This window comes from Bombus affinis, chromosome 3 (assembly GCF_024516045.1).
Source record: "Bombus affinis isolate iyBomAffi1 chromosome 3, iyBomAffi1.2, whole genome shotgun sequence".
Classification (NCBI taxonomy): Eukaryota; Metazoa; Arthropoda; class Insecta; order Hymenoptera; family Apidae; genus Bombus; species Bombus affinis.
Genome location: NC_066346.1, coordinates 1625437 through 1648703, shown reverse-complemented (window position 1 = coordinate 1648703; position 23267 = coordinate 1625437). Strand labels below are relative to the sequence as shown.

The window sequence follows — 23267 nt, the reverse complement described above, 5'->3', positions numbered from 1 at the left end:
AGTTCACGGGTCACGCGAGAATCGTGAACCTCCGGCACGGCAGAAACGGCACCAAGGTACCAGAGGAGACACGCGGCCCCCTCGCGATAACTCGCGTAAACCCCCCGCTTCCCCATAACTCTGCATTAATAATCCTTCAGAGACGGCTCGTACGCGCGCCTCACGGAATTTTCTTCTCCGATTTCGTTAAACTTCGCTTTGGGCCATACCGTATTTCTGATATACTTTTTTATTGCACAGGGTGAAGTTTAGATTGCAAGGGTATTTGAACCGTGTTCAGTACGTTATTTGTCTCGAAATTCATAAAATACGATAATGAACGATTTTTATGCGATTCGCGTTCAGAAACGGTTGACTTAACTCGTGATTAATGGCGTGACAACGATGACGGTGCAGTACTGTTACATTGATAGTTCGATGGTCATAGATTTTCACGGGGATATAATTATCCCTCGTTAAAAAGAAAGTTTGTTCGACTACTTATCTTTGTTCAAGTATGTTAAAGCTAATCGTTCGTTCAACTCGAAGTATTCTCTGCTGTAATTATCGTAATAAAATAGCGTATGTATATTACTTTATTTTTAGAAATTATTTCGTTGTTGATTTTATTACAATTCTAACAGTTCTCGTAGCGGCAAAGTATCTTATAATATAGAACAAGTTTAAGCAAAGATGTCGATCTCTGTCTTAAGACTAGCATTTTTGCGGTCTGTTCATGAAAATCAATCTGTTCTGTGGCGCGGAAAACACACAAATTCGGAGTGTCTACAGTTCAAACGCCGATTTTCTTTCGTTTCAGGCCGAGCTTCTACGATAGTTAGATTTCGTTGGTTTGGATCGTTAAACGTCGTTCGCGTATGATCGCCTCGAAGTTCGTGCGAGAAAGTATGCATGCGAAGTTCGCGTTCAAAACTTGGGAAAATAAGAGATATTAAAGAAGAGGCGAATGTAGCTGGTGGAATACAGTGGCTGGAAAATATTTTCCTGTCTTCTGGTCGTTGCTTTTGCTCGCTCGTAAATTGTGTAATAGGGTTTGCTGCGGTTTGGATACTCTTGACGGGTTTCGTGCAGTCGTAAGGAGACGGGGTTTTAAAAGGATAAATTCGGTTTAGACTCTCGGACTTTGGAGAATACGGTTGGTCCGTTCTGACCTCCGTGAAACGTTTTTTCTCTTTCGTGTTTGGTATTAGTTATCTCGTAAAATAATTAAAAATGATATTCGATGTATTTCGTTATTTTAATTAATTACTTATCTCTGTGCTGTAATATATACGATATCGAAGGCAAATAGTAGCGTAAGACCTTTGCCACGTGAAATGAAACGAAACTCTACATGCCAATCTGGTTAAAAAATGACGTGTGCTTTATCACGAACATATACATATAAATAAAATACTCGGTAATGTTATTGAGAATAACAGTAATTAAATTACTATCTAACTATTATATCATTTTCCATTGAATATTTTAATAATAAAGATAATTTCGTCTCTCAGGAGACTGGCAAAGATAGAAAATCGAATTTATTTATTATGCTATAAAACTTATCTCGATTTTATACCGCTGAACAATGATTCGTTATACTCTTCGTATCATTTGGCTACACGTATTATACGCACACAACGTTCTAATAAAGTTTGGTTAAAGAGACCTGCAACATCCTGTGTATCTGAAACGTGAAAATTGGATGTTTCGTGGCGATTGGCTCATGGTTCCGTTCGATTTCGACTGTTCGTCGTTCGATTACGCAACGTGACTAACTGCCGTGAATCTGGAGAAGTCCACAGTGTTCCCGGAACTAATCTCTTCTGGTCGATTGCGACGAATTAACGATTCCAGAGAAACGATTTGCCGGTGCTCACGCTGGTACAGCATAGTCGATGATTCGCGGAGGGACGTTTGCTCCAAGAGGTTGTAAATGTCGTTTATGGTTGTATAGAGAGAACGCGGAACGTTAGGTAGTGTTTATTGCGGCGTTTGCTTAAAGCTCGCATGTGCTTGATGTATGGTTTGCGTAATGACGTATTTGGTAGAAGCTGTCGGTAATATTGCCGGGTAATCGTGCTTAATATTATGTTGTTTTGATATTGTAAGGTGTTTAGGTTTGCATTTCACACTTGTGTCGTTGTTCAAGAATTAGTTTCTAATTCGAGCATTATACGCGAAGTAAATGTAGACAATTTTCTGTAATATACTTTCGTGTAATATACACGTATCTCATATATTATTTTCGACGAACTACGCTTGTTACTGCAGGTAAGTGAAATTTAATTTGAATAAACGAAAGTTTAAAATAATAATACTTATAGTTACATGTTACATACTGTTTGCTAAAAGAGCGATACAACCAAGAGAAATGACAATTTTCTGAGAATCGACTCGAAAGAGAAAATTATTAATTGTGCAACGAGCTAGGATTTTTTTAGAAATTCTCACAGATTTTACACATTTCTAAAATCGACCACTTTTTTAGCTATAGCTATAAAAAAGCCTTGGGATTCCTTTTAGGTCAAATATATAACTTTACGAATAAGAATCGTAATAAACATTAGGTTGTTCGGAAAGTTTCTTTCGTTTCATAAGGAAATAATAGACGCATAATGTGTTTTGTTTTGTATTAGTTTATTGAATTATGCTCGAACATAATAATAGAAATATAACGAAATGGATCATATCTAATTTAATAAAATAATATGAAACAGAAATTGTTGTTCATCTATTACAACCTTATGAAACGAAAGAAACTTTTCGGACAATCGAATACTTAACAGCAGTGTTACAGAAATATTAACTGATCAATTAATATAGTAATATTAAAATAAATTTCGAATCTTATATATATATATCACTTTCCTCGTTTAAATGCTCAATGCTGCCGCAATCAAAAATTTGTATCTCAACTGAATTCAATTAAACGATTAAGATTTAACTCCGATGAACTTTCTTCGCAGAAAGTGAACAACTGGTTACTTACCAGTTCCCTGATCGTCAATGATATCATCGGTGTAACAGTAGTAAATGCAATTAACGGTACAAAATCCCGATTCACGATGTAAGATACTGCATGTAATTAGCGTAAGAAAATCTGTACGCTATGTCTAGACATGGTGCGTATATCTCTTAATGGATAGAAACGTGTCTGCGAGCACCAGATGGAAGAGGAGCAGCTGATCAGGAAACGCTAAGCCTAGCGCCTATATTCAAGGAATCCTCCTCGTTTAGGTATATGAAGCGCTTCGAGTAGTCCATCCACCTAATCAGCACTATCTAACTGCGCCGTAGAGATTTAAACGATCAACCACCGCAATTTTGTGGCTTCTCTCTGCATTTTCTTTCGCTAAAAAATGGAGCATTATTACAAGTAGCATCGGGTCGGAAATTTCTTTCGTTACATCTTTTTTGGATACGTATCTGCAACTTTATTTGGAGACTTTCACAAATCGCGGATAGATGAAATATGAAAATGTGTATTTTACGTACGAACCAAAAACAGTGCAGTGTCGTGTGAATAATCAACCGGTGCTGAAAATTTAATTATGATGAATCGTTGTATAATAAAATATATCTCATGATGTATATTGAATTTTTAGTGTACGAGTGTTACAGGAAAGAGACGATATTGGAGAATCTGGTTGTAGAGACAGCGAAATTATATTTTAATAACAAAGGTGAATGATTCAATAGTGGTAAAATAAATGAATTGTCAAGTGGATGGGAAAGAATCGTAAGTAACAAATATTATATCGAAGACTAATGGAAATAAAAAGGAAAGCAAAAGCTATAGAAGCTTCATATTATGAAATTTGTATTTCTGTCGTTTGAAACTTTCTATGGTTTAAAAGAATTCTATTTCATTAGTTTTCAAATAAGATATTAGTAAAATTAAAACGTTATAGGAGGAATTTATTTTTTAGTTGTTAGTAGAGAATTGTGAATTCCACATCCGAAAGAACCGGTGGAAGCACAGCGAAACACAATTGTGGAAAATCTTCTAAATTAAAGATGCAAGTAACATATCCTGCTTTCATTCTAAATGCTCTCTGCAACATACTAATGAGGTGTGCATGCAAAATTCAAGAAACCACTGAAAAACATTCTTTCCCTCTTTTCTCCGGTATTCTAGAGAATGTAGATCGTATGTAGATTCCACATATTACGTTAACCCAAACGTAAAACGAAAAGAAACAACACCTCCAATCTTGCGCGAACCTAAACTCTTTCACTCTTTGTTTACTTTAAGAATTTTTTAATACGACCATCGGCTTTAGCCCACTTTTCTAGTGCAACGAAAAATTTCGGTTTCAGAGAAAGGTGACCACGGATATTCGTGAATTTTCATATTAATCAATATATGTCCGTGTATAATTTTTCATATCGTCAATGTCGTTGTAAAAGCACCAGCAAAGTACAAAGAATCAATTTTCCTTAACCCTACCACGTTTAACATCGGATGTATGTAAAATTGTATCGTAACGAGTCATTAATTAAATAAACGATAAATATATCTGTTTTTAACAAATCTGATTGTAAATCGTAATGCAATATCTTTACATAAAAACATAAAGAAAGATGCGCCTCCATTATTGATAATCAGACCACAGATGTTTGTGCATCTATAGAATATATAATGTGCAAAAATATTAAATGAAATATTAGCTATAACATTTAATAAACAAAACGAATTTCTATCTATTTCCATTCCTCTAATTATATTTATAGATTTTCATGAACATTCATCTCTCAACGACGAATGAACAAAACTTTCTCCGTGGTCGAGAAACTTTCAGTTCTAGATTTGTTAGCTCGATAACTTAAAAAACTTTCGACTGTACAAACAGACGATGCGCATTAGTAAAATCTGTGAAACTCATATCCGTTATTAGCAACCCAATTACGTTTCCCTAAAGAGCTGTCGATCAGTCCACCGTACGATATTATTACCGACGATTGAATAGGAGAATTTTCAATCTTCCGTTCACCTACGGAGTCTCGTTAAAGCTTCAGCACTTAACATCTCACGCGATTGCTCGTTAAGGGACCCGAACAGAAGAAGAGTTCACCTAAACACCGGCTCTGCATACGCGTGCGCGATCCCACGTTACAGTTCGCCACGACAGCTCGTTACGTAACTCCTCGTGGCCGCGGTTCGTTCGCCGAGGATCGTTCATCCCGAGAACGACAGCGGCTGCCGGGTGCTTGGTACGGGAAGACGTTTCGCTAGTCGTCCTTAATCTCTGGCAGCGTTCCGCGTAATCGGTCGATTGCTGAAATCGCCGTCGATGCGTGCACCTGTTCGCGAACAGTAGCAGATTCTCTGGTAGAATCTTTGGTATATAAATACGAAGATTTAGTACCTCGAAATATCCTATTATCCGAATAGTATATTTCCCTGTCTGGATGTCATTTATTATCGAAATAAATACGATACAATACGTAAGTCACTTTCTGAGCGGGAGTAATAAAATATGAGAATCGCACGCTCGTCTATTCGTATTATTAAAATTCTCGTCTGTGCCATTAAAAATACAATCCTGTCAAATCGCGCAACGTCGTCGCACGTTGCACGGCCGAAAATTCCAATGACGTAGCGCGCTCATCTGCATCGATCCTCGATCTTCCAGAAAGGGGCGGCATCAATCGGTACCGCCTTTAATACGATAATTCACGACCTCTCTATTCCACCGCCAATTCCGATACGTCTAATTTGGCGGATAGGCTGGACGAGCCTAGAAAGTCGTGGAAAGAAGACGTCCCGAGCAGAAGAAGATAAATAACGGCAGAAAGATAGAGCGAAAGCCAGATGACAGGACGATAGAACGAAAAGGACAGTGGTGTGTAGGATGGTGGCAGAGAGGCGTGCAGGGGATTACCCGTTAGCCCGGGTCGACGTAAACGTCGAACCACTTTATTCGGCGTCGGTAACTAGACGAGGAGATAGCCTCCCTCGGCGTAAGAGCAGCGAAGTTGGAGAGCGTAGGATAGCGATGAGGAGTAGGCGGAGGAGGAGAGGAAGTCGCGGTGCGGTAGGTGGAATAAGAGAGGACAGAGGTTGGCGGAGGTGGTTCGATAAAGATAGAAGCATAGAGTAGGAGATAAGAGAGAGGAGGACGCCACGTACGAACGGACGATGCTGAAGGTGGTTCGCTAATGTCACGCCGCGTTCCTAGAACCCTCCGCACGCTGAAATTAGATTACCGCGAGATTGCTGCCCTTCTACCCGCCCCTCCCTTCTTCAGCCTCTCTGCGCCAGCCTGCTCGCCTTCCTCCTTCGCCCAACCAACATCCTCCTCCTCCTCAAACCACCTTCTCTACTGCATCTCTCTGCCAGTGTTCTCCTTCGGCCTCCTCAGACCTCCTCCTCATCCACCTTCGCTACGTCGTTCCCAGAGTCCTTCCTCTCGTTCGCATCGCCTGCATCGCCACTGACGGCAGAACCTACCTGGTGGGCTCTTTTACCTGTGTTGCCAACTCCGCCGTCGAAGTCGCTTTTCCTTCTTCCTCTTTCGTCAGAATCCTTCACCGTTCGCTTATTTCTCTCTCTTTACGTTAGTTGGGTTTCTTTTTCTTTTTTTCTTTCTTTTTTTTTTGTCGGGGTTTTATTTCTTCAGATCGCTTCTTTCTCGCTCTTTAATTTTATTTTTGATTTTGGTTTTCTTTCGTTATATAGTAGGATTTTTTTAGTTCCTTCAGCTTGGTTTTGTTTGTCGTGGTTTACGAGTTCTCGTTCGACTTTTTGGGTTTGTTTCGTGGGTAGTTTCGTTTATCTCCTCGTACCTCGCTTAGCCATAGCACGCACACGCAAGCATGCGTGCGATGGATGCGTGGAACCCTGCGTGTCTGTATCACCTACGCAACTGACGGCATGCAGGATGGAACGGGATGATACCGCACGCCATTTCTAGGAACTCATCTCGACTGAATCCTCATCGCACGCACGCACGCACGCACGCACGCACGTACGTATGCACGCACATCGGGGATCAGGTTGTGACGAGGGGAAGCCCGCAAGGAACTGCGTTTCTGCGCCCAGTTTCAGTCAAGAGCGACGAAAACTCTTGGTTTGTTCGTCTTTACTGGTTTTTGGACGATTCGACGTGTTTCGTCGTCTGGCCGATTTAAATTCTTCGGGAATAAATTAACGAGTGACAGGAAATGATATTTCTTTCCGCGAAGAACATAACCTTCTCGTTCTAAGATTTGATTGATTTGACATTTAACAGTTATAAATATTTTAGCGTCATTTCTCTGCCTATTTGATAACGAATAAACGATTTATAATATGGTTTGAACTTTTAAAACTGAAATAAAACTTCTCTGTGATTATGTATACGATTGGATTTTAATGAGACACAGTACTCTGTTAGTTGATAGCTCGTTTCATTTTCGTGAAACGTGAATTATATCATATTTGTATCTGCGTCGATTAAAAACTGAATTGTAAGTGACTCATTTTTATAAACTTCAAATTTCATAGTTGCACAAGTTTCTGATAAAACTAATATCTTTTATTTCTTCAATAAAATAAAAATTTTACAAAACTACATTTAAACATTTCTTATATTTCGCTATGAACTTTCCAACCTATGTATATTTGTTACAAGTGGAATTAAACCATGCGTTGAAGTCGTTGGATATGAAATATTCGTAGCATTTGCCGAGGACAATGCATACAAAGTGTCTACTCACTTTCCCCATTCACCTCAATGACTCCTTACTTCTTCGTAAATTTTTCCTCTCCTGTGTCTAGCATTGTGGCTAATTCTTGTATGAGTTATGTGCGATCTTGCTCAATCTTAACCTTCAACTTCTCCGTAATAGTCGCAGCAAAGTTTCCCTTTCAACCTTTCTTAAACTTACTCTTCGGTCAATACGCGAATTCACGGAGCATCAACGTGTTCTTTAAACTTCGATACGTTGCTCGTTCACATTCTTATGATTCATTTCTGAATATCACGAGGATAAAATGAACACTGTGCCTTGGGCGGCTCATACGGCCGACAACGTCAATCGTTTGGCAAGTAAGTGAATTCTTTCTCGCATGTCTCATACGTTTCTCATACATATTAAGTATGACTCTTTCTTCCTCGACGCGTTTTTCGTATCATTTTCCAATAACGAATTATCCACTCAACATTCTCGTAAATTTAGGTCTCAAAATAAGTATAGTATTGTACGGACTGGCAAATTGTTTTATAGTTTTTCAAAAGATTATAGCGTTACGGATAAAACCCTGCAGTAACTTTCTAAAATATTTATTTAATACAAAAGTATATACCTTCGGACAAATTCTAATCTTCTCATAACTTTCCGTTAAATTTTTACCTTTAGGCAAAATGCTTTAAACATTTGACCAAAGTGCCACTTGTATAGTAAATTAGGGACTATAATAAATACGGCAGAATATTTTCAGACCTTTTAAAACACAAAACAATAAGACATCGGAGTAGGGATTAAGAAATCCTTAATGCCGGCCCAAAAGTATATTGTATTCCTCTCGATGGAGTGCAATTTTTATCCGAAACATTTTTTCGTATGATTCGTGTTTTTCGAGATATTTAAGCGGTTTGAGATAAACCGATCAACGCGCAAGTTTAAAATCTAAAAATCCGTCAAAATACTTTTTTAAGTAAAACCTGAAAGCTTGCATAAATAACTAGACTGCAGGTTTTTAATAGTATTTATAATAGATTTTAAGCTGGAAAAATCCTCAGATTGCGTACAGTGTACCAAGACATATAAAATATTCAATGCGGTGTACTCTTTGTGATTTTTAGCGGACGAAACAAATTCCTATGTAGGTTCCATTTCTCTGGTTCTGTTTATAGAAATATGAAATCGCGTGAAAATCCGCAAGCCCGTTAGCTACAGAGAAACGTGACGCGTCTTGCCGACTCTTCTTACAGCAGAAAGCACCCGTTTGCCGGACGTAATCGACGAACTAATGGAATTCGAAAATAAATGCGCGCGTACACGTCAGAGAAGCACGTTGCGTTTCAATTCTGTCGTAGGGAAGACGAGAGAGAGCGTACATGGGTTAACGTTTGCGGTACGCTCTGCGGTAGGAACGACCAACATCCGGGACGAACTATTAATTTCCTTTCGGTCTCGCCGATTTCCGCGGGCACCCACCGCCTAATCTTCTCGCAAATTCGGATACGATGACAAGTTTTGTCGTCAGCCGTTCATCGACCACGACTGTGTCAACGAGAAGCTGCGTCTTCACCGAAGCAACGACGAGTTACGTACTTTCTGTCGGTGTTCCGTGTATCTTGAAAATATTGCTGCATATTGTCCAATGTTCCTTTGTTTCCGTTCGAAGTGGAAGGATTAAAGAAACACATCGCGACAGAAACGAACGTTCTTTCAGCGCGAACTTGTTTAAACGTCGCTTTAACCCTGCTACAATATTTGAGTATACACGAGTATTCGTAGCGATTTAAGAAGATACGTAACGTGGCATTAAAACTAGCAATTATGCTCAGCAATAACGATTTCTTCGTAATTTGTTCAAACTTGAAATAATCTTTAACTTTACAAAAATAAGATACAGAGTTAAAGACGAAGAGAAGCCAAACTATTCCTCCGATTAAGTTACTTCAGCGAAGATAAAATATTCCCAAAAAGTTGCACGTTGTTGTTTCGGTGAAGACGCGGTTAAACGATCCGAACGTTTTTATCGTTTGACGATTCGTCCTCGAATACACGGCGGAGAGGGAAAGGTAATTTTCTAATTAGACGAGGAAACGAACAGGAGGCCGCAGAAGTTCGTGAGTCTATGCCACTGTTGCATGAGTTTCGAGGGGAAATAACGAGCGTGAATAGGGCCGCATTGTTTCGTGCACGAACGTTCTCGTTATTGCCGTCGCCTGCGCGAATATCTTCGCGCCGACGCGCGACGTGCGATAAACGTTTAAAAAAAAGAAGAAGAAGAAGAAGTAAAAAAGAAGCGTGTTTTAGTCCTTTAATACCATCGATATGGAATTTTCTTCCAACGTTTCTCTTTTAACCTTGCAATTATATAACGATATACAGTAGATTATAATACACTGGAATTTGTAAATTTCAGCTAGATACTTGAATCTTTACAAGCACAGTTAAAGATCGATTCCGATCTTTGATAATCTCATCTTTGTATATAATCAATCACGACTTTTCCGTTTTCGAACGTGCAATGCTTTCGAGTTGTGCCGCTTTCGTAATAAGGAGGCGATACGTATCTTGCGAAATCTCATTAGTACAGATCTTGATATCTGTGAAGTAAAACAAACGCTATCCTACGCTCTTACACGAAGAATAGAGAATTTTATATAAACCTACGTAACAAAAGGAAAAAAATCAAAGTAGAAGATCAGAGCTTAAACGTGTAAATTAATATTTTGTTATATCGTGGAAAATATCCATGTCCGTGAATTATATGATGCTTGAAGGATTAATTCCGTTACCCTGACACGGTACTGTTAATCGCGTGATGATTTTCTTCTGAAATATGACGATACCATGGTTTATACTTGCAGCGTTGGAACCAAAGGTATGTTTGCAACGTAGAATCGTAAAGGAAAGTTGCGGTTGAATTCTTGATGGTCGTACTAGATTCGCGGATCTGCGAACGGTTGCGTCTAACGGAGGTTAAACTTGATGCGCTCCTCGTTTATTCTGGTCGTTAAAGCGAACGAGTTGTTTGACGATGCATTATCGTGGATAATGTATTCTATACTGTTGACGTTTTTCCATATAGAAAGTGATAACTTCGATGTCTGTTACTTGTGTTTCTGTTTGTTTGATTCGCGTATGTATTTAAACGATCGATACGTATCAGCTTGTCGTTATATTTTTTTCTCTTCGAATGATCACTCTCTTACTACTTTATTATCGAAGTCTTGATAGGAGTCTTAAAAATATTTTTTTTTATTCTTAGTATCTGTTAGGTTGTTTATACAAACAACGCGTGTTTATACAAACATGAAACCTAATCCGTCGAACGTTGTGATCTATTATTTTGATAGAAGAAAATAGATCATACGTAATTCGATAAAATAATATAAAACGGAAAATGTTTTGCATCCGTTATTTCCTTATGAAACGAAAGAAACTTTTCGGACGACCTGATAGTTCGAGTATTTCTTAATATCTTCGAAAACGAATGGGTTTATCAAAGTAATTTCTACAAATAGTAGATAATTACGTTACTTAAGTGCATTCGTATTTTCCATTCTGATCATATAGGTGTGGTATATAAATTTATGCATTATTTGGTTACACAAAATTAGATCGATGTTATTATCGATATATTACTAGAATATTACTGTAATCTATACTTCATTCGGAGTTATTAATTTGATAATTGCGCTATTAACCTATCGTAATATTCCGCTAAAATGAAATATCTTACGATAGATAGTCTTTCGTTTTAACTTTATGCAAAGAAAAAAAAAAGAAACGCGTCTTTTTTTTACTAATAAAAGATATCAAAGTAATTACATTTAAGAATGCATTTAACATCGCAGTTTAAAAAAAGCTCATGTTCTTAAAATGTTGCTATTTCGAATTCACAAAACGTATAGCCCTGAACTTGATTCGAATTCTCAAACATCTGTACCAACTAAGAACTAGTTTTCAAACTACATAATAATTAACTTTCTATTGTATATCTATCATCGCGAAAGACATAACTAGTTCAGTCGAATTAACAGCTGTTTTGTTGCTAACTAATCCGCGAATACATAATGGCACACTAATACGAACGATTCTACGTTCGCGATACGGAAGTGGCAACGTGACGCGTCAAAATAGTAGTTCGTTCCCTTCTTCCGAATTAAAAATAATGAGTTTCAAGTTTGCGCATGGTTGTGGCTCAGAATGCATGCACATGTTTTACCTAAAAAATCGCAAACGCGTGCAGAAACGCATGGCCTCCCATTGATGTTGAAGATCTCAGCTGTTTCCAACTAAAAATTTCCATCGTTACGTACGAAGATTTCATCGTTATTATTGTATTCTATATTTCATATTTTGTTCTACCTATGAAATATGTATATTACGCGCATTATATTAAGCGTGTTCGCAACAGCTCTGTGTCCCTCTACATAAAAATGTTCGTATTTATTAGCAAAGAAAGAGCACACCTTACGCATAGAGTTTGCCGCTAACGAACATCTAAACCTCTCTAACAGCAAGAAAATGAACGAAGTAAGCCATTAAATCCTTCTGACAATAACACCTCGTACATAAACATATTACGAACAGTTAAGAATCTGACAAATATACCTTTCACGAGCTTTCTTCGTGATCCTTAGTCAACATCTGAATCTAAGTAAGTGCCACCACCTTACAACTTACATTTCTATATTTCACGCTCTGAAATCAAGCGACAGGCCTATCTAACCAATTCATAAACTCCTATCTAACACGGTCGATCTCGCTCGAATCGAACACGCGAACGAAAAAAGTGGCCATCTGTAAATAACGCGTGCGCATTACTCCGGCAATCTATATAGATAAAAGCGTACGGTGGAAAGCGTTTAAATATCGTGGGATATCTGACTCGCGAGGGGCAGCGTATCGAGGCTCGACGAGCAGATATCTTCGGCGAACTGCGCGCCGGGTAATTTAAGCGCGAAACCGGGAAATTTATTGTGTTCGAGGCCGAAGATACTATTTTACGGCGTTCCGTTTCCGGCGCTGCACGACGCGGCGCGACGCTCCGCGTTGCGGTGGCGCGCGGTTTGTATTATGCGTGCGTTATCGTTTCACGTTTCTGAAACGCGAACTGCTTAGTTAACTCGCTACATAACGCGAGTGAGTTACGACGAGCCCCGTGGCTTCGTTTCCTAATACACGCGATCGCAGTCGTTCCTTCTATCCACCGGGATTCACGGCTCGCTCTTAATAACAAAAGTTTCGCGGTGCATGCTCTCTTCCCTTCCGCTGTCCCCTCGCGACCTCACCTTATCCCACCTTCCTTCTCTACGATCTTCGTCCTGGCCTCATCAACGAGAAGTATCATCTTACAGCTTACGAAGATTCCTGCTTGTAACACGCTCCTGTAAAGCAACCGCCGCCACCCCCACCCGCGACCAACTTCTATCTGACCGGAGACCGCGTTGTACCCAGAGACCAGACTCCGAGTACTCACTTTCCTCCTCGCGCGTCGTTTAGCAAAAGGTTCGAGGCTTCTCGCGGGAATCGGCCGGCGTCGAACGCGTTCGATCGGACGTCATCGCTTTTGAAAAGGTTGATCTTGATAACGGTTCAGGTATTTGGAAAAATGCGGATTTTTCAAGTTCGCGTCGATTTATTTATTGGTGACGTTTGCTAGAAAAGGATAAACGTTGATAGGGTGGAGTGGGTTTGGCGAATGGTGTTTTAGAACTCTGATTGTAGGTAATTAATGTACACGTACAGTAATCGCAGAATGTAGATCTCGATAGCGGTTGACGTATTTGGAGAAATACGAAGAGAATCTCCGAAGTTCCGATTGATTTATTTATGGCTGAGGTTTCAGACAGATGGTAAACGTTGGTGGAGCTGGATGGGTCTACAATGACGTTTGGTGATTAACTCGTGTGTAGAGTAAACGCACTTAACAACGTCCAACCGCTGTATTCGGTAATAAACGAAGAACAAAAAGAAAGATGAGGAAGGAGGAAGAAGACAGACCGATTTTTGCGTGTCTTTCATTCTTCCAGTCCTGACGGAAAATCCGTACATCTTGACAGCCCGGATATATGCAAAAGGCAGAGAAAGTCTGTATCGTTCAAGACTAATTTCATACGAAAATATCAATTATCCTTTAATTACAAACGATTTGAATTTTGATAGCGATATTAGCAACATTTGCTTGAGACAGCTATGCGAAACATAATAATTTCCAATCTTTAACGATACGTAAAAATCGAGCGGCTCTTTAAATTCGTTACATAAAGGATACGCGTGCATAAAGAGACCACGACGGATAGAAACGAGATTGAAGGAAACCCGTTCAAAGTAGGCTGTTCTTTGAAGCTGACTGATTGAGAAGAACACGATTTTCGATATAATAATATTACAGGAAACGATACTTAAATAATTTCCCGTTAAAATCACTTTTAATTTTATTGTACACTTAATGCATTGAATAGAATCTAGTGTCTGGTGCATTACAGAGAGGCTCGGACGAGGGTGAGATTAAAAGCCATACTTTTAGTAATTAAATCAAAAACCTGTGGTCGTTTTAGAGTTTTCTCTTTTCATCGGTAAAGTTAATGAACGATACTTTGATCGAAATCGTACGATACCTATTAAATGAAATATTTCAAGAAATCTAATATTCGACAGAGCTCAGTGAAAATGAAATAAAGAAACTTATTAGAAAGGAGTTTTATATTACGAAACGTTTAACTGATAATTTCTCTGCCATTTGTTCGATGTATTCACTTTCCATTTTAAACTTCGTTCCACTACATAAACGCTGATTCACTTGGGCTTTCAAAAAGCGCATGATTTCGACTAAGTTTTGCTCGATTAACATTTAAATCGCATTACGAAGTTATCGAGTCGATTTAACTTCCTAACCCCCTTGCGTTTTACACTTTAACACTTACGACTATTATTAAGATACTTTTCATTTTACTCTCTGTTTTCATCTTTCAATTCCTTTTAAATATCCTCGGAAGAGACGATCCAACGGAGAATCCAGCTTCACGAATTTTACAATAAAAACATTCTCGGAGCATCCTGAAACCTGATTGTTTACTAAAACGATAGATACCTCGCAACAATATGATCATGGCAGTCGTGTCTCGCTAACCATATGCCAGTGAGATTTCAAATTGTTTCATATAGCACGCTTGATATAGCCGTAAAACTTTTTTACAGCAGGTGTTCGAATTCTTCCAACATATACATTTCATCCCTTTAATCGTATTCGCAAAGATATGAATTTTCCTGAATATTCCAAGTGTATTAATTACCGAAACAAACGTGGAAATGAAACGACAAGAGAAATCTACGACCAATTCTACCCTACGAACACATAGTTTAAACCCTCTTGGCGAGAACTGATCCGACGATCATCCGATCGGCTATCCATCCGTTCCAGCGAAATATCGAAGGAAAAACAAGAAGGGGGCGAAACGAGCGCCGATCAGAGTTAATTAAGCGTCGCGGGTAGGCGATTGGCGCGGAAAGATTTATCAGAGGTCCCGCAGCAGCGTCGATGACTGGCGGGGTCGAATGAATTTCCGTATAGGCTCGCGGTCGGTCGCGTCTACCGCGTGCTGTCGCAGAAAATCTATTCGTCAGGACAAAAAATATTTACCAACAGCCCCGGGGTTGGCACGGGAGCATGGCGTGCATCCAATAACCGTTTCGCAAGGGACCCTGGCCAGCCGGTCGCAGAGAGGCCGAAGCAAGAGGGAGAGACAGAGAGACAGAGAGACAGAGAGAGAAGAGAGTTGCAGAGAGCGAGGGCTCAGTTTTCAACTCGACGCCGTATAACAGCACATATCCATTTACTGCTTCAGAGGATTGTTTATAGCGTGCGTGTCATAGGTCAACGGTTTCTGCTCGCTCGAAAGGACCACACGCTCCCGTCCACTATTTATATACGTGGGTGTCGTCCTCTTAGCTTCGCGTACCTTCCGATATGGCCTAACGTAAGGCCAACGCGTAATTCAAAACCGTAAATTGTCGCCGTATCTATATCTACCGGCGGACCTATCACACCTGAATTAACCGGCGCTAGTTTATTTACGGCTTGGTTCGTTCCGACAGAAACGATGCTTTTCTTCTTATAGTTGTGCACTTCCTCTATCCGCTGATATTACCAGTGGTGTTTGGACGCCAGTTTACCAAGCGCGTCTTTTAGCAGGTACACGCGGTTGATTTCTCCGGGCTGATAGTTTTGTTCGCTCGTGGTGAACGGTGGTTGGTAAGATTGGTAATCGAAACGCGGTAGAATATCGTTGAGCGATCGACTGGTAGCGGTAGGAGCTTAAGAAACGCAAGTTTAAGCTCACTTTTCTGGCAAATGGAACGGCGGATGGCTTGCATTTGCGTTTGCACGAGGTCTCTTACTGATTTTGTGATCGCGTGAAGAGGGAAAATAGGGAATAGACGAGACCAATGTACCAACTATCCTTATTATCTGGTAACTGTCTTGATAGAGCGTTAAAATTAACTACTAATACTCGGCAAACACGACACTGCCATACGGATTTCTCATTCCTAGACATATGTATACGTAAGTAGTACGAGTCAGACGTGGCAAGACATTACGATCTGAAAGTACTACATAATTGCAACGTCGAACGCGTTAATACGTTTCAACTTTGATTACGTTCAATCACCCGCTGGAAATAATTGAACAGAAGTTCGTACAGGCCGGATAAACGGAGCAATAAAACATCGCTTGTCGCCTATTAAATTATAGAAACGATTCGTGTATGTACAGGATACATCCAGCTGTTTTATTGTGCAGAAAATAAAAGAAATAATCGGTGCTTGCTCGAACTGTTTGATCGATCAAGTGAAAAGATGTTGGTCCGCGATAATTGATGGGGGGGAAAAAAGACAAGGGATTTTCTATTTGCAGAATTTCGCTTTGAATCGCGAATCACGAAGAGGATGGAGAACCTATGGTGCGAATATAAATCGAAAGGAATACGCTGAACGAGCGTACACCAGCGTGATAATTAACAGCGATAATGCTTATTATCGAATGCTGAAATTCGATCGTATATCGCGCGATAGATTGTTCAATATTCTCGTTGTTCAAACGAATGTTTCTAAACGTGAACGTTTCTAGCCGCTTGGAGCGACGTCACGAATATTTTAGTATCGAGATGTACGATGACATTGCGTTGGAACGATACGTCAGACTTTAGCGTAGCTCCGTATCTTTTTACAGTTTTAAATAATGAGCGCCCATTTTTTGCGAAATTTTTATGTGAACGAAAATTAAAAGTGATAGAGAAATGTCATACAAACGTTTTCTACGATGGAAAATGTTTCGGATCGCATTAACACTGTAGAGATAGCCGTTGATCTGACAGACACATGCAAAATCTTTTATGAAAATCATAATGTTTATAATACTGCACATAAGACATATGTTGTTAATCTCAAAAACATTTTTTCATTATTAATGTAATTGATATTCTTTAAATGTTGATACTACCAAGCGTAAAAACAAATAAACACTTATCCCAATAAAATAAATAAAATAATTAAAAGATAATTTAACAAAAGATAACATAAGATTGGCTGATGCGTATGAGATCACAAAATTACTCTTCTATACGAAATGGAAAAGACGACTTGTCACGATTTTCTTATACTTATCGTCATATATGACGTATAACACGATACAGATGCTGCTAATTAACATAATACTTGACAACGACGATTATTCAAGCTCGAGTTAGAGATATAAGATCAAGCAGTTATCGATTTATTAAACTTCGAAGAATAATTAAGTTAGTATGACTCATCCAAAATGGAATTTTCACTCGTCGTAAAACAGGAAAAATAGTATGAAGTAGAACATGAAGCGAAAGATGAGAATGAAAATAGAGAAAACGAAAGGTGCAAAGACGTGGAAGCAGAGAGTAAAAAAGATACAGAAGAGATTGCACGGTTGACTGATTACTTCACAACTCTCATAAAGATTTTCATTACACGAACCTGTTTATTAGGTATGCACGATGCGTCACGTTGCAGCAATGTTAATTTCTCATCGACGTCTTCAGACCGTCGCAGCTACCGGACTTTCTAGCCGATTCTATGAACGTTGCATCATGGAACTTCTGAAACACGATGAGAGTTACCGACATTTCTTACGAACAACTTCTTTACACGCATAAAGATCTTCTCATTCGTATTATTATTAAGGTATACTATCAAATATCGTGAAATAGATTAAATCGCAATAATTTAGAAAATGTTACCTCAACTTTCCTAACATCAATTTTCTAACTTTTGTTACACGCAATTTCTATGAAACAAGAAACGAAAATTCGTTTGATACGTCGCGTTACGATAGAGAAGAAAAGATCGATGCTAATGCGATTAATTAATCGTCATAATTTATAACTTTCTACGTGGTCCTACCACATGTGATCTATCATTACGCGTTCGTTATTAACTTTTACAAACAGCAATTTTTAAATGCATTCAGAGTTAAACGGTCGGTACGAATATAAAATGATAAGAGGCAAGAGATAGCCCTTAATATTTATAAAATACGATGTTGATACACATTAAACAATTTTCGAAAGGATAATCGTTAAATATCAAAGGTCCGGAAAGAAAGATAAAACGCTAAACGCTATGAGGTGTTTAAGCGTGCGATATAACGCGAAGAGCCTGGAACGAGAAAAATCTCTCATTGAAAACTGTACGGTAAACACAGTGTAAAGGCGCAGCTAAAAAAAGGATAATAAAAAGAATCAAAACTCGTGTGAGGGAACCTTGCAGTACCGAACACGTGATAGCGCACGGTTGTGTGCGTGCATGTTCCTAACATACGAGCCGGGCAACGTGCAATTTTGCTACATTCGCGAAGAAATTGTTACCTCGTGGTCATCGTTAGCAAGCACCACTTGCCGGTAGCGGATTGATCGTTCTATCAGCCTCGAACTACAAGCAGAACTGCAACGGGGATAGCACGCATACTAAATTGGCCAAATTTTCTCCGGCAACTTTTTTACAACAGGCTATTCAGATAAAAATTTCGCATTTACTTAAGGTACATGTACACGGAACGGAAGGTGCATGAAATGTAGCTGCTTTCTTTAATACCGATTTTCATCAATGAAACGATACTTTCCATTATGATAATGCATTTTTTTTCAAATATGGTAAAGTTTCGCATACTAACGATTTTTTACTCGAATAGATTACGTTAAACGATCTGCGATACCCGGTTCGTATCGTACGAATTTATACTTTACAAATTAAATTCAATTGGTTATAGTTATAAATGTTCGTAATTAATATTCTGATTAATATTAATAACTATTTATCTATATATTTATATTTATTCTGTGCCAAATGTAAAGGGAATAAGGCGAACCACAACGTCGAGTCGAGGGTTGATAAAACTTATTTAAATAAAAGATTGTTAGTGCATGAAACTACATCTCGCTTTAAAAGAAAAAGTATAATTTCGCGATAAGGTAATTAGTACATAAGAATTTCGAACGTTCTTTTAAGACTTGTAATTTTGGTTCCGATAAGAGAATATTAATAGGTAGGCGACTAATTCCGCCAACGTTGTATTCGAGAGCTAACGTCATTGCCAAATATTGTATTTTTTTCGATTTAGTTTAATTACGTGGCAAAGTATTTGATAATAGTTATAGTGAAGTATTGAACGAACAAGAAATCTCTTATATTAGTATCGATATTTGCAAGTCGCTCTTTATGGATATACGAGAAATTTATGTTCATTGAAACTCACAAATGTTAATCAAAGCCAACCAACTGCGGTCTCTTTCGAAATTTTCATTTTTTGAGAATATTCTTCATCGAAAATGATTAACGTTAGTCTAATTTACTTTATACGAACATACACTTTGTATATACGCTTTGATAGAAACTTTCTTGAATTTTGTCGAGTATTACTTCATTAAGTTACTACTTACTGAACGACATTTGTACCATTGAACTATATTACCTACTTGTATTATATTCTGTTGATGTTAACCATCAGTGCTCGTTAAAGTGTGTAATGAAATTGCTGACGGAATATGAACATTCCTATTAAACACTTTTCTCGTTTCGAAAACCGGTAACTGTTGTACCGTAACCGAAACAGATAATATTGTGGAATAAACCGAAACCGACAGAACTTCAATTCTAATTACGGAATAATCAACTCACGGTCGTATACGCATTACATTTATATTAACGCAATTTATCAAAGCACATTAAACGCGTACGCATTTAATTTCTAACACACGTGCGGCAAATTATTAAAATCGTATTATATTCGCAAATTAACGCAAAAACTTGCATCGATAAATTATCATATATCTTAAGGCATGACAGTAAACAGATTTTCCACTTATGACGGACTTCATTCGTTAATGTTCTAAACGCGACAAGATTGATGAGGAAGGTTGCAAATATCTTATCTGTAAGCGAGTTTCCATTTGAATAAAATATCCTTGTAAAAAAAAGTTTCAGCCACTAATAGACGTTAATGTATACTTTGTATAATTGAGTTTGATAGAATATTATAAAGTGTTCAATACTATAATTCCGTAAACTCGTGCAGATACTTTGGATAATTAAATTTACCAGGCTCGAGGTTTAATTTTGTCACAGTTACTCGTAAATTAGTTAGAAATGTCATAGATGTGTTATTAATCTTTCTGTAGAATTTAATATAATTTGTATTAAATTCTTAACGCCAAAACTGTACTGAAGATTAATTTAATGAAATGCTTAATAAACGAACGAATTAAGTAAACTCTTTTCTCGTCCTCGTCCATTTTAAACCATTCAAAATTTACCTTCGTCGCGGTACAGAGCTTTCGTTATAAACTTTTACTCCGAAATGAAAAGTTGATAGGCTAAAGACAGCGAGAAACATACTCGACTATTTCAAACCCAGATTAATTCACTGGATCATCCGAAAACGAACGGCTGCTCGATCAAAGTCGCGGAAAGAAGGGCGGTGAAACGATTAACCCGGTGATACGGGAACTGGAAGGGGACTTTCCCAGCGACAGTGGAACATCCCATAAATATAGAAACCCCAGAGAGCAAGGGTATCTACCTATAACGGTGCAAGAAACGAAGTGCCGTAGTATACACAGAGAGAAAGAGAGACGAGATTCGGGACGTTCGTTGGAAGCAGGACGCTGGCGCGATCGATTCGAAATTTAATTTGCAGCTAGGGAAAAAGCGCCATTAGATATCGTAGATCGTGGTGGAGCGCAGTCGGCCCGATAAGGAATTTATAATATCGTGCCATCGATATTATCGGCTCGCTTGTTGCCGATCGGTAAATAGCCGCTTAAATATCGTCGTGTAAAGACGAGCACGGGGCGAGTGTGAGAGCGTGCACAAGCGTAAAGGGGGAGGAGGGTTAAATGAATTGCCGTGGAGAGGCCGGAGCAAGAGAAGAGAAGGCAGAGCACGAAGCTTATCCGCGCGTGCAATAGCGCGAGTATTAAAATGTCGGCTAATTTAAAATCGAGCGAAGATCCGCGCTCGTGTGCGCGATCGCGGGGCTGGCTCCGCGCGTACATAAGTATATACTCGCCTCTAGCCGCGCGGCTGACTCACGATCTCGGTGTATCCATTGGCGTGGGTAGCCGTAGCGGAGAATTATCTTCGCGACGCGATCGCGAGCTGGAATTCGACGAATCCGAAGTTTCTGGCCGCGGATCGATTCCGTGCCCGGCCGTTCGAAGAAAACGTGTACGCCGCCGTGTGAAACACGGGTCGATCCACGCGATATACGTAAATTCTCCGCGATCGATACCCCAGGACGGTGAAACAGTCGCGGGACCACATTGGTTGCGGGTTCGAGTCTCGAGAAAATTATAGGCGGCCGAATCACACGGATGGTCAATCAGTTCTGGGAGATCGTTGAGGAAGAAATGGTGCGACATAATTTTTATTTCTAATAACGTATAACAGGATTTATTAATATTTGCACGGTATTTCTAGCAACGATATTTCCGTTCAGGCAAACTGTACCAATGAATAATAAATCGATAATCAACGAGAAACGGTATTTTCTATGGTTCTATGGAATCGATCGATTATAAATTGAAATTATCTGGTAAACGATACTGTACGATGATTAGGAAGAATAAAATAATTGCCGTTTGATTTGCCCAGAATTTCATAGTCGAAACATATCTTGTCAAAAATAGGTGCCGCAGATAACTTTGAATGGTATTGTACAACACTACGACAAGAGGTTAACAATGTAATCGTTTCACCGAAGAATTCGCATTTAAATTCGCGTAATTGCGTCTGTTCTCACAAATCTGCCCAGAAATGTCGATGGCTGTTACTTAACAACCATTTCATCAGCCAATACCTACAATACACAATTTGAGGAAAAATGGGATGTGACATTTATTACTCTTGAGTCACCGACGTCCCACGACAGTATCACAGAACAATATGTATTTCATTCGGATATTTAATTAAATTAAAAGCAAAGAAAGCTGAAACTATAGTAGCATTAGCAGGATCGCGACTTCTTGCGCCTACATATTGCAATTCCTACAAACTTCAGTCGTCATCTACCAATACAAATGTCACTGTCTTCCAAAGAATATGGAAATCATATCCATCGTCTGATAACTGCCCACAGCGATTAGAGTCTTAACGAAGGATTAAAATCACAAGAAACTTAGTCAAATCATTGCTTCTTCTTTCCTACGGTACAATTTCTAGGATTCCCATCTTTCATACAGATTATAGATATTTCGTATATCCATATATCTCGAAATAACAACCGCCATATCGTATCGAAGAGAAAGGTCGACTGTTCGAATCCTAACAGAACACAATGAAATTACATCGTAGTAAACTTAACAAGATCGTTGTTTCTTTTCTTCTTCGTAACTTCTAGAAAGCCCAGCTTTCGTATAACATCGAACAACGTATCCCTATGAATAACAAGCATTACGTTTTTTTAAAGAAGAAGAAGAAACACCTTCTATCGATGACTTGGCAGCTCCTTAGCGATTCGAATCTGGACGAAACGTCTAGAACGGAGGATGTACGCAACCCTGAACGGGTCAGCTCGTTGATCTATGCCTGCATAATGGCGGAACACAGGCAAATACGCGTGCATTATCAGCGTGGATCGAAATGATCGTTTCGCGTCACGTCTTCATCCGCCACGGTCGACCTTAAACGCGCGCAACGGCTGACCTTGATTAACCCTTTACCAGGCCCAGAGAACGGGGAACGATTCCTCTTGGTGAAGTTGGCTCGCTCGTTCCACGCACACAGACAACGCACGTAAGATGGTGCCGGGGACCGCTTGCAAATGACTGAATCCCCATAAATCAGCGGTATAAATCGATAGTTCGACTTACGGGGGCCCATTAAGCGAGTGTAGTAATAAAGCTGTATCGGTAACGTTATTGGTGTCCTCTTAATAACAACCCGATCGAGGCTGAATAACAGAGAGGAGGTTGAATTATGGGTGTAAACCGGGCTCCACCCCTTTCTCGCCCCAGCTCCTCACGCGTGCCCAGGATACGACTCTTCGTTCCACGGTGGACAAACTGTCTTTCGCTTCGAAACCATTC

At 39.2% G+C, this 23267-nt stretch overlaps 1 long non-coding RNA gene across 1 annotated transcript in view; it reads right to left on the bottom strand.

Annotated features, from left to right (window-relative positions):
- Positions 1 to 23267, bottom strand: part of LOC126914235 (uncharacterized) — a 137693-nt gene that overhangs the window by 75342 nt on the left and 39084 nt on the right. Inside the window, exon 2 of the long non-coding RNA XR_007709617.1 lies at positions 17662 to 17783. This is a non-coding gene — a long non-coding RNA (uncharacterized LOC126914235). The remainder of the gene's footprint in view (positions 1 to 17661; positions 17784 to 23267) is intronic.